Below are 11,033 nucleotides of genomic sequence, written 5' to 3' on the forward strand. Positions count from 1 at the left end.
TATCTCTAAATAAGTTGATTCTCACAGCTAGCTATCACGGATTGCACAATTCATTACAATAAAGTATCACATTTTAATAAGCTAACACGTTTTACTAATGGAAGAAATCCAGTACTTGTACGTTTTTGTGAGCTGTAGAGCACTATTTACAAAAATCCTGTGAAGTTCGTTGCAAGCCAATTGAAATCATCACAAGAACTCGCATTATTGACTTATCCAAATACAGATTGCTAGATAAAATTTGCTAGTGAGCCAAAATATCAATGAAAGTGTTTTTCAATCTGCAAGGAATCTTACACCCCTTAAAGAAATCAAGAGGAGAAAATAACAAACATGTACTTCATCATTCAATTAATAATCAAATGATTAATCTATTAGGAAGTGAATGCATTACTTTATTTAAAATTCTGCATTCTTTTATCAGATCATTCATCTGCCACAACCACGTACTTCGTTGCTTGAGGGTGTGTACTGTAGTCAGCTGCATGATTTTAATATAATCACTACAATTAGGCCACTCAAAGCATCTCAGTTAGGGAACAATTCAACTGTGACAACACTACCACAAAGAAGCTTTATGGTGAAGGAATCTACTACTACTACCACTTCTGTAGAAAAGGCTACTATCACAAAGAAGCTTTATGGTGAAGGAATCTACTACTACTACCACTTCTGTAGAAAAGACTACTATCACAAAGTGCATACCAGACTGTTTATACCACAAATAAAATCAGCAAGTTAAGCTTACAATATTGTATGAGTTATATACATGAAGAACAAAATTGAATATTTTACAAGCCTTTTTCACAATAAAAAGCGCTGTCTAAATCTTGTCCTTTATTGAAAAGGATATATTATGTTTCTTTTGCCTGTTTTATTCAGGTATGATAACAAGTTTTATAACGAATTCATTACCCTTTTTCATTGCTTGCATATGAATATTCTTATTGATTGGTTGTAAGACCCAAGAACCACCAAATGGATATGAATGATACAACTTGCAAGATAATGTCAATGGCTAAAGATAGCTGTAGCAATGGTGATGATGAGAAGATCAACCATATTACGGACGTCTGTCTGAAAACATTCTATAAACGAAATAAATAGCACGTTCTGTTTAACATTTTGAGCCAAACAATGTGAGCCAAAAGTTTGTTGTAGATGCAGGTTAGTGTCACATAGGTGTCACGATGGTTGTCTGTTATGAATAAATAGAATCAATGGTGACGTAAGATAAAAATAATAACGGGTTACCAAGAGTGTTCAGTCTTTATCTTATGCAGAAATCTGTGATCATTGGTCATGGGGGAGTTACAAATGTAGCCATGGCCACATCTAGACACAATGATTAAAATATCATACAACTATCTTAATTGGCTGACCATCAATTTCACATGTTCCCTTAAATTCCCTTTCACTTACTAATATCTGCTGTTCGCTCTTGAGTATTTCAATTACAGAGATTTACTAAGTCACAAATAATTTTTCCATGTGTGGTTTTATCTGTTACCATATACTTTGAGAAAGTCTGAATGGTCTAGCTCAGCCGTATAATAAAAACATGTATAAATAAATAGGATGTATTGTTATGTAATCTGTACAATGCTGCACAAACAACTCATTGGCTGATGCGTTTCAGACAAAATTCTGAAACTTGTAGGTGGGAGAGGTTTTCCAGTTGTGAGATCTGACTGGATGACCAAAGGAGCTTGGCAGGTTATGAGACTGCAACCGAGTTCATGAGACATCTGCAGTAGTTGTAGATATAGAGACCATATAGGTACAGCAACAACACCTAATCAAAATCAGGCAGTAGTTTGATGTATAGTTTATTATTTATATGTATGATATGGAATCGTATGGGATTATAATCTACATCATTGATCCATTGGATTGCAGTACAACAATAAGTCTGTAGATTAGTGACAAAGTGGAGAGTATGCAGAATTTTCAATGATGCAATGCTTTACTTTTTGATTGATTGATTATTTGACTATTGATTAAAGGATGAAGTAGACGAACGGGTTTGTTGATTTTTCACTTTAGTTTTTTCAGATTTTTGCAGCTTGGGAAGTGCTTTGATATTTTGACTCACAAGTTGTTGTGTCATGGAATTTGTGGGGCTCTGGCTATATTGGCTTGTGAGGTCAAACTAGGGTTGCACAATCGCTCGATAATCGACTGCAATAACCGGTAGTTATTTTCTTCATATGAATATGTTGCCTATTTTTAGCCTATCAAAACATCCGAAACTTATATATCGAATAATAAAAATGAATATAACCCGATAGTTTTGCAGGTAGTTTTGTTGTTTTTTCTATAGATTTTTTTCTGCAGGTTTTCCTTTTCCTATCGCTTCCCACAAACCTCAATATTTTCAAGCACGTATGGTCATCTGGCCCGTGAAGTTATCTTCTCGATAATACGATAGTTTTACCAGCTGCCAATGCACGCGAAGTATTGGGTAGTATTAGGTAGTATTAGATAGTATTAGGTAGTATTAGGTAGTACTAGGTAGTATTAGGTAGTATTAGGAAGCATTAGGTAGTATTAGGTAGTATTAAGTAGTATTAGGAAGTATTAGGAAGTATTAGGTAGTATTAGGTAGTATTAGGAAGTATTAGGTAGTATTAAGTAGTATTAGGTAGTATTAGGTAGTATTAAGTAGTATTAGGTAGTATTAGGTAGTATTAGGTAGTATTAGGTAGTATTAAGTAGTATTAGGTAGAATTAGGTAGTATTTGGTAGTATTTGGTAGTATTAGGTAGTATTAGGAAGTATTAGGTAGTATTAGGTAGTATTAGGTAATATTAGGTAGTATTAGGTAATATTAAATAGTATTAGGTAGTATTAGGTAGTATTAGGTAGTGGAATGAAAGATGAAGCTTATCTTTCTTCTTTGCTTCAGTTCGTGTAAGTAGTAGTATATAGAGAGCAGATCTACACACAAAAGTGACGGATCCAGCGGGGGGATAGAAAAAGGGGTTGTGAATTAAATTGGCTAGGGGTGTAGATTGAATCGTGTGGAGTTGAATGAGATGTTGGGGTTTGGGGGGAAATTGTGGTGTAGAGTAGGGGGTTGAATTCGAGGGGTTACGGATCCGCTCCTGGCGTAATCGGCGGATTATCTGTGGATGAGTCATCCGATTAGCGGGGGATGAGTCATCCGATTAAACGCGGATTATCGCGGGATTAGTCGGGGGAATCGTCGTGGATTAGTCGGGCGAATCGTCGCCGATTATCGGTGGAATAGTGGGGGTGAATATCTGGGACATCGAGGGCTGGATGGTTTTCTGGAGTGGATCTCGCGGATTATCGAGGAGAGCGAGAGATTACCTACCGGATGAGTAAGGGGGTTAATATCTGGGACACCGAGGGGTTGATTTTCCGGAGAATGTTATATATTTGAAACATGGAATATATATGAGAAAGTGTTTATGTGCAAAGTGGAGAATGTTATATATTTGAGAACGTTGAATATATATGAGAAAGTGTTTATGTACAAAGTTATTTTTTTTGAAGATTTGATGTTTTTGTAATGTTGAAGCTCTTGAATGGTTAAGAATTTTAAGGATTTTTATTTTCGGTTTTTTTTATATATGTTGAATGAAAGATCAGTTTTATTACAAAATTATTCACTTTAAAAGATATATTTATATGTATTATTCATTATTTCCATCATCATTTCGTTTCAATAAAAATAAAATAGTTTATGTTTAACTTGAAATATATGAAATGTACAAGTAGATAAGTCACAATAAAGATAATATAGTATAAATGAAACATTGAATATATATAAGAAAATGTTCATGTACATTCTTGCTAATCTATGTTAATATACAAGTGAGCAGCGAATATAAATGAATATATAATAATAAAACGTGAGTAAGATAAAAAGCTACTGAAGATACAATAAACAAAGCTAGGATTGTGCTAGGCCGTGTTAATATACAAGTGAGCAGTGATTATAAATGTATATATAATATTAAAATGTGAGTAAGATAAAAACTACTAAAGATACAATAAGCAAAACTAGGATTGTGCTAGGCCATGTTGATATACAAGTGAGCAATGATTATAAATGTATATATAATAATAAAATGTGAGTAAGATAAAAGCTAGGGTTGTGCTAGTCCATGTTAATATACAAGTGAGCAGTGATTATAAATGTATATATAATATTAAAATGTGAGTGAGATAAAAGCTACTGAAGATACAATAAACAGAGCTAGGATTGTGCTAGTCTATGTTAATATACAAGTGAGCAGCGAATATAAATGAATATATAATAATAAAACGTGAGTAAGATAAAAGATACTGAAGATACAATAAACAAAACTAGGATTGTGCTAGACCCGGTTGATGTACAAGTGAGCAATGATTATAAATGTATATATAATAAAATGTGAGTAAGATAAAAGCTACTGAAGATACAATAAACAAAGTTAGGATTGTGCTAGGCCATGTTAATATACAAGTGAGCAGTGATTATAAATGTATATATAATAATAAAATGTGAGTAAGATAAAAGCTACTCAAGATACAATAAACAGAGCTAGGATTGTGCTAGTCTATGTTAATATACAAGTGAGCAGCGAATATAAATGAATATATAATAATAAAATGTGAGTAAGATAAAAGCTACTGAAGATACAATAAACAAAGCTAGGGTTGTGCTAGTCCATGTTAATATACAAGTGAGCAGTGATTATAAATGAATATATAATAATAAAATGTGAGTAAGATAAAATCTACTAAAGATACAATAAACAGAGCTAGGATTGTGCTAGTCTATGTTAATATACAAGTGAGCAGCGAATATAAATGAATATATAATAATAGAATGTGAGTAAGATAAAAGCTACTGAAGATACAAACAAAGCTAGGATTGTACTAGTCCATGATGATATACAAGGGAGCAGCGATTATAAATATATATAATAATAAAATGTGAGTAAGATAAAAGCTACTGAAGATACAATAAACAAAAAACTAGGATTGTACTAGTCTATGTTGGTGTACAAGTGAGCAATGATTATAAATGTATATATAATAATAAAATGTGAGTAAGATAAAAGCTACTGAAGATACAATAAACAAAGCTAGGACTGTGCTAGTCCATGTTAATATACAAGTGAGCAGTGATTATAAATATATATAATAATAAAATGTATTATTATATATACTCACATTACTTACTCTCATTTTATTATTATATATATTTATAATCACTGCTCACTTGTATATTAACATGGACTAGCACAGTCCTAGCTTTGTTTATTGTATCTTCAGTAGCTTTTATCTTACTCACATTTTATTATTATATATACATTTATAATCATTGCCCACTTGTACATCAACATAGACTAGTACAATCCTAGTTTTTTGTTTATTGTATCTTCAGTAGCTTTTATCTTACTCACGATTTATTATATATATATATATATATATATTTATAATCACTGCTCCCTTGTATATCAACATGGACTAGCACAATCCTAGCTTTGTTTGTATCTTCAGTAGCTTTTATCTTACTCACATTTTATTATTATATATACATTTATAATCACTGCTCACTTGTATATTAACTCTTTCGCTACCGCGTTAATTGTTGACCAAACGATTATTCTGCCCAAGTTAATTCAAACGGATTTTCTAAAAAATCCGATATACCGTTAGTATTTAAGCAATATCTCAAAAAATGAAAACATATATCGTTTTACTTTTAAATGTATCTTATTCAGAACAAAATTCTCCACAAGATAGGTGTAAAATTGTTTAGCAACTCTTACTCTCACAAAATTCCTGACGCTTTTCTTTGCGTTGAACAAACTCGGTGTGTTTCTTATTGTCATGACGATAACGGTCTGGTTTTACCGTTTTTGAAAAAATAATTAGAAATGGAATTGTTGAACCAAAAATTTAGTTGCACGTCATTGGCAACAAGGTTGTTTCATTGGAAACAAAATTTGATTGGCCTAGCTGATGTGTGGGATTTGTAATTAAAAGAAAAAGTGAAACCCTATTGATGAGTCGATACACCGTCTGATTGTCTGTATTTATATTACCGCGAATTGATGGAAATGTTCAACAAAAAAACAAAAAAAATTTTTTTTTTTTTATTGGTTACACCTGATTGGCAAAAAGGTTGTTTTATTGGAAACAATTCTTTCAACAACATGTGGAGATTACTGTCTTCTCTTTGCAATATTTTGGAGCAGAGGATGTTCAATAGAAGATTTTCTAACAGTTATGCTAAAAATTTCTGAAACAGATATACGAGATCATGTAGTTCGAAAAACTATACTAGATAGATATGATTGGAATGAAAAAAAATTAGTAAAAGCCTTAATAACGAAGAAAATGAAGGTGTTGACAATGTACATATTCAAGGAACTTCCCAAATTGTTAAATTACTAGAAGATCTGACATAAATTTTTTTTTTCTATATTTTACAATTGAATATACATATATACTTTATATCGAAATAAAGTTGGTAACAAATACAACCGAATATTATTTACTTTTTGATATAAGTTTTATATATTGATATACTCACACTGAGTTGGAGCTATCCTCAAAATAATCCACATATTAATCCATGTATGCCCCTTTACTAGTTCATCATCTTCATCTATTTACTGGTCGAGAGACTGTTATGGAATGGTTAAGCCAAACCAAACAGGAGAATTCCATAGGTAAACCTAGGAAAACAATCAGGTCGAATGCCAAGGCGCTTGTCCACACAACAGCCCCTGAAAACAGCGACACTCAACGAACTTAATCGCGAGTAGCCGGCTAACAGAATTCTAGCTGAAGCATACAAGCCTTATGGTATCAACACTCGATCGACCCAAATTCTCAAATATAAGTAGGCATCAAGAGATGGTTAATGAGGCAGAATATTCCATCAGATTATGCAACGCTTATATAGTGAATTGAAGAATGATGGGTGTGTCCAAAGGAATTAATGAAGCGAAAATAGTAAACAGATTTTCGCGAAATTCAATTTCGCGAAAGTTGACTATATAATATATATAATGTGTAATTTCGCGAAATTGAATTTCGCGAAATTCACTTTCGCGAAAGTTGACTATATAATATATATAATGTGTAATTTCGCGAAATTGAATTTCGCGAAATTCACTTTCGCGAAAGTTGACTATATAATATATATAATGTGTAATTTCGCGAAATTGAATTTCGCGAAAATCTGTTTACTATTTTCGCTTCATTAATTCCTTTGGACACACCCATCATTCTTCAATTCACTATATAAGCGTTGCATAATCTGATGGAATATTCTGCCTCATTAACCATCTCTTGATGCCTACTTATATTTGAGAATTTGGGTCGATCGAGTGTTGATACCATAAGGCTTGTATGCTTCAGCTAGAATTCTGTTAGCCGGCTACTCGCGATTAAGTTCGTTGAGTGTCGCTGTTTTCAGGGGCTGTTGTGTGGACAAGCGCCTTGGCATTCGACCTGATTGTTTTCCTAGGTTTACCTATGGAATTCTCCTGTTTGGTTTGGCTTAACCATTCCATAACAGTCTCTCGACCAGTAAATAGATGAAGATGATGAACTAGTAAAGGGGCATACATGGATTAATATGTGGATTATTTTGAGGATAGCTCCAACTCAGTGTGAGTATATCAATATATAAAACTTATATCAAAAAGTAAATAATATTCGGTTGTATTTGTTACCAACTTTATTTCGATATAAAGTATATATGTATATTCAATTGTAAAATATAGAAAAAAAAAATTTATGTCAGATCTTCTAGTAATTTAACAATTTGGGAAGTTCCTTGAATATGTACATTGTCAACACCTTCATTTTCTTCGTTATTAAGGCTTTTACTAATTTTTTTTCATTCCAATCATATCTATCTAGTATAGTTTTTCGAACTACATGATCTCGTATATCTGTTTCAGAAATTTTTAGCATAACTGTTAGAAAATCTTCTATTGAACATCCTCTGCTCCAAAATATTGCAAAGAGAAGACAGTAATCTCCACATGTTGTTGAAAGAATTGTTTCCAATAAAACAACCTTTTTGCCAATCAGGTGTAACCAATAAAAAAAAAAAAATTTTTTTTGTTTTTTTGTTGAACATTTCCATCAATTCGCGGTAATATAAATACAGACAATCAGACGGTGTATCGACTCATCAATAGGGTTTCACTTTTTCTTTTAATTACAAATCCCACACATCAGCTAGGCCAATCAAATTTTGTTTCCAATGAAACAACCTTGTTGCCAATGACGTGCAACTAAATTTTTGGTTCAACAATTCCATTTCTAATTATTTTTTCAAAAACGGTAAAACCAGACCGTTATCGTCATGACAATAAGAAACACACCGAGTTTGTTCAACGCAAAGAAAAGCGTCAGGAATTTTGTGAGAGTAAGAGTTGCTAAACAATTTTACACCTATCTTGTGGAGAATTTTGTTCTGAATAAGATACATTTAAAAGTAAAACGATATATGTTTTCATTTTTTGAGATATTGCTTAAATACTAACGGTATATCGGATTTTTTAGAAAATCCGTTTGAATTAACTTGGGCAGAATAATCGTTTGGTCAACAATTAACGCGGTAGCGAAAGAGTTAATATACAAGTGAGCAGTGATTATAAATGTATATATAATAATAAAATGTGAGTAAGATAAAAGCTACTGAAGATACAAACAAAGCTAGGATTGTGCTAGTCCATGTTGATATACAAGGGAGCAGTGATTATAAATATATATATATATATATATATATATATATATATATATATATATATATATATATATATATATATATATATATATATATATATATATAATAAATCGTGAGTAAGATAAAAGCTACTGAAGATACAATAAACAAAAAACTAGGATTGTACTAGTCTATGTTGATGTACAAGTGGGCAATGATTATAAATGTATATATAATAATAAAATGTGAGTAAGATAAAAGCTACTGAAGATACAATAAACAAAGCTAGGACTGTGCTAGTCCATGTTAATATACAAGTGAGCAGTGATTATAAATATATATAATAATAAAATGAGAGTAAGTAATGTGAGTATATATAATAATACATTTTATTATTATATATATTTATAATCACTGCTCACTTGTATATTAACATGGACTAGCACAGTCCTAGCTTTGTTTATTGTATCTTCAGTAGCTTTTATCTTACTCACATTTTATTATTATATATACATTTATAATCATTGCTCACTTGTACACCAACATAGACTAGTACAATCCTAGTTTTTTGTTTATTGTATCTTCAGTAGCTTTTATCTTACTCACATTTTATTATTATATATATTTATAATCGCTGCTCCCTTGTATATCATCATGGACTAGTACAATCCTAGCTTTGTTTGTATCTTCAGTAGCTTTTATCTTACTCACATTCTATTATTATATATTCATTTATATTCGCTGCTCACTTGTATATTAACATAGACTAGCACAATCCTAGCTCTGTTTATTGTATCTTTAGTAGATTTTATCTTACTCACATTTTATTATTATATATTCATTTATAATCGCTGCTCACTTGTATATTAACATGGCCTAGCACAATCCTAACTTTGTTTATTGTATCTTTAGTAGATTTTATCTTACTCACATTTTATTATTATATATACATTTATAATCACTGCTCACTTGTATATTAACATGGCCTAGCACAATCCTAACTTTGTTTATTGTATCTTGAGTAGCTTTTATCTTACTCACATTTTATTATTATATATACATTTATAATCATTGCTCACTTGTATATCAACATGGCCTAGCACAATCCTAGTTTTGCTTATTGTATCTTTAGTAGTTTTTATCTTACTCACATTTTAATATTATATATACATTTATAATCACTGCTCACTTGTATATTAACACGGCCTAGCACAATCCTAGCTTTGTTTATTGTATCTTCAGTAGCTTTTTATCTTACTCACGTTTTATTATTATATATTCATTTATATTCGCTGCTCACTTGTATATTAACATAGACTAGCTCAATCCTAGCTTTGTTTATTGTATCTTCAGTAACTTTTATCTTACTCACATTTTAATATTATATATACATTTATAATCACTGCTCACTTGTATATTAACACGGCCTAGCACAATCCTAGCTTTGTTTATTGTATCTTTAGTAGCTTTTATCTCACTCACATTTTATTATTATATATACATTTATAATCACTGCTCACTTGTATATTAACATGGACTAGCACAACCCTAGCTTTTATCTTACTCACATTTTATTATTATATATACATTTATAATCATTGCTCACTTGTATATCAACATGGCCTAGCACAATCCTAGTTTTGCTTATTGTATCTTTAGTAGTTTTTATCTTACTCACATTTTAATATTATATATACATTTATAATCATTGCTCACTTGTATATTAACACGGCCTAGCACAATCCTAGCTTTGTTTATTGTATCTTCAGTAGCTTTTTATCTTACTCACGTTTTATTGTTATATATTCATTTATATTCGCTGCTCACTTGTATATTAACATAGACTAGCAAGAATGTACATGAACATTTTCTTATATATATTCAATGTTTCATTTATACTATATTATTTTTATTGTGACTTATCTACTTGTACATTTCATATATTTCAAGTTAAACATAAACTATTTTATTTTTGTTGAAACGAAATGATGATGGAAATAATGAATAATACATATAAATATATCTTTTAAAGTGAATAATTTTGTAATAAAACTGATCTTTCATTCAACATATATAAAAAAAAACCGAAAATAAAAATCCTTAAAATTCTTAACCATTCAAGAGCTTCAACATTACAAAAACATCAAATCTTCAAAAAAAATAACTTTGTACATAAACACTTTCTCATATATATTCAACGTTCTCAAATATATAACATTCTCCACTTTGCACATAAACACTTTCTCATATATATTCCATGTTTCAAATATATAACAATCTCCGGAAAATCAACCCCTCGGTGTCCCAGATATTAACCCCC

Source organism: Watersipora subatra, chromosome 6 (assembly GCF_963576615.1).
Source record: "Watersipora subatra chromosome 6, tzWatSuba1.1, whole genome shotgun sequence".
NCBI classification, from domain to species: Eukaryota; Metazoa; Bryozoa; class Gymnolaemata; order Cheilostomatida; family Watersiporidae; genus Watersipora; species Watersipora subatra.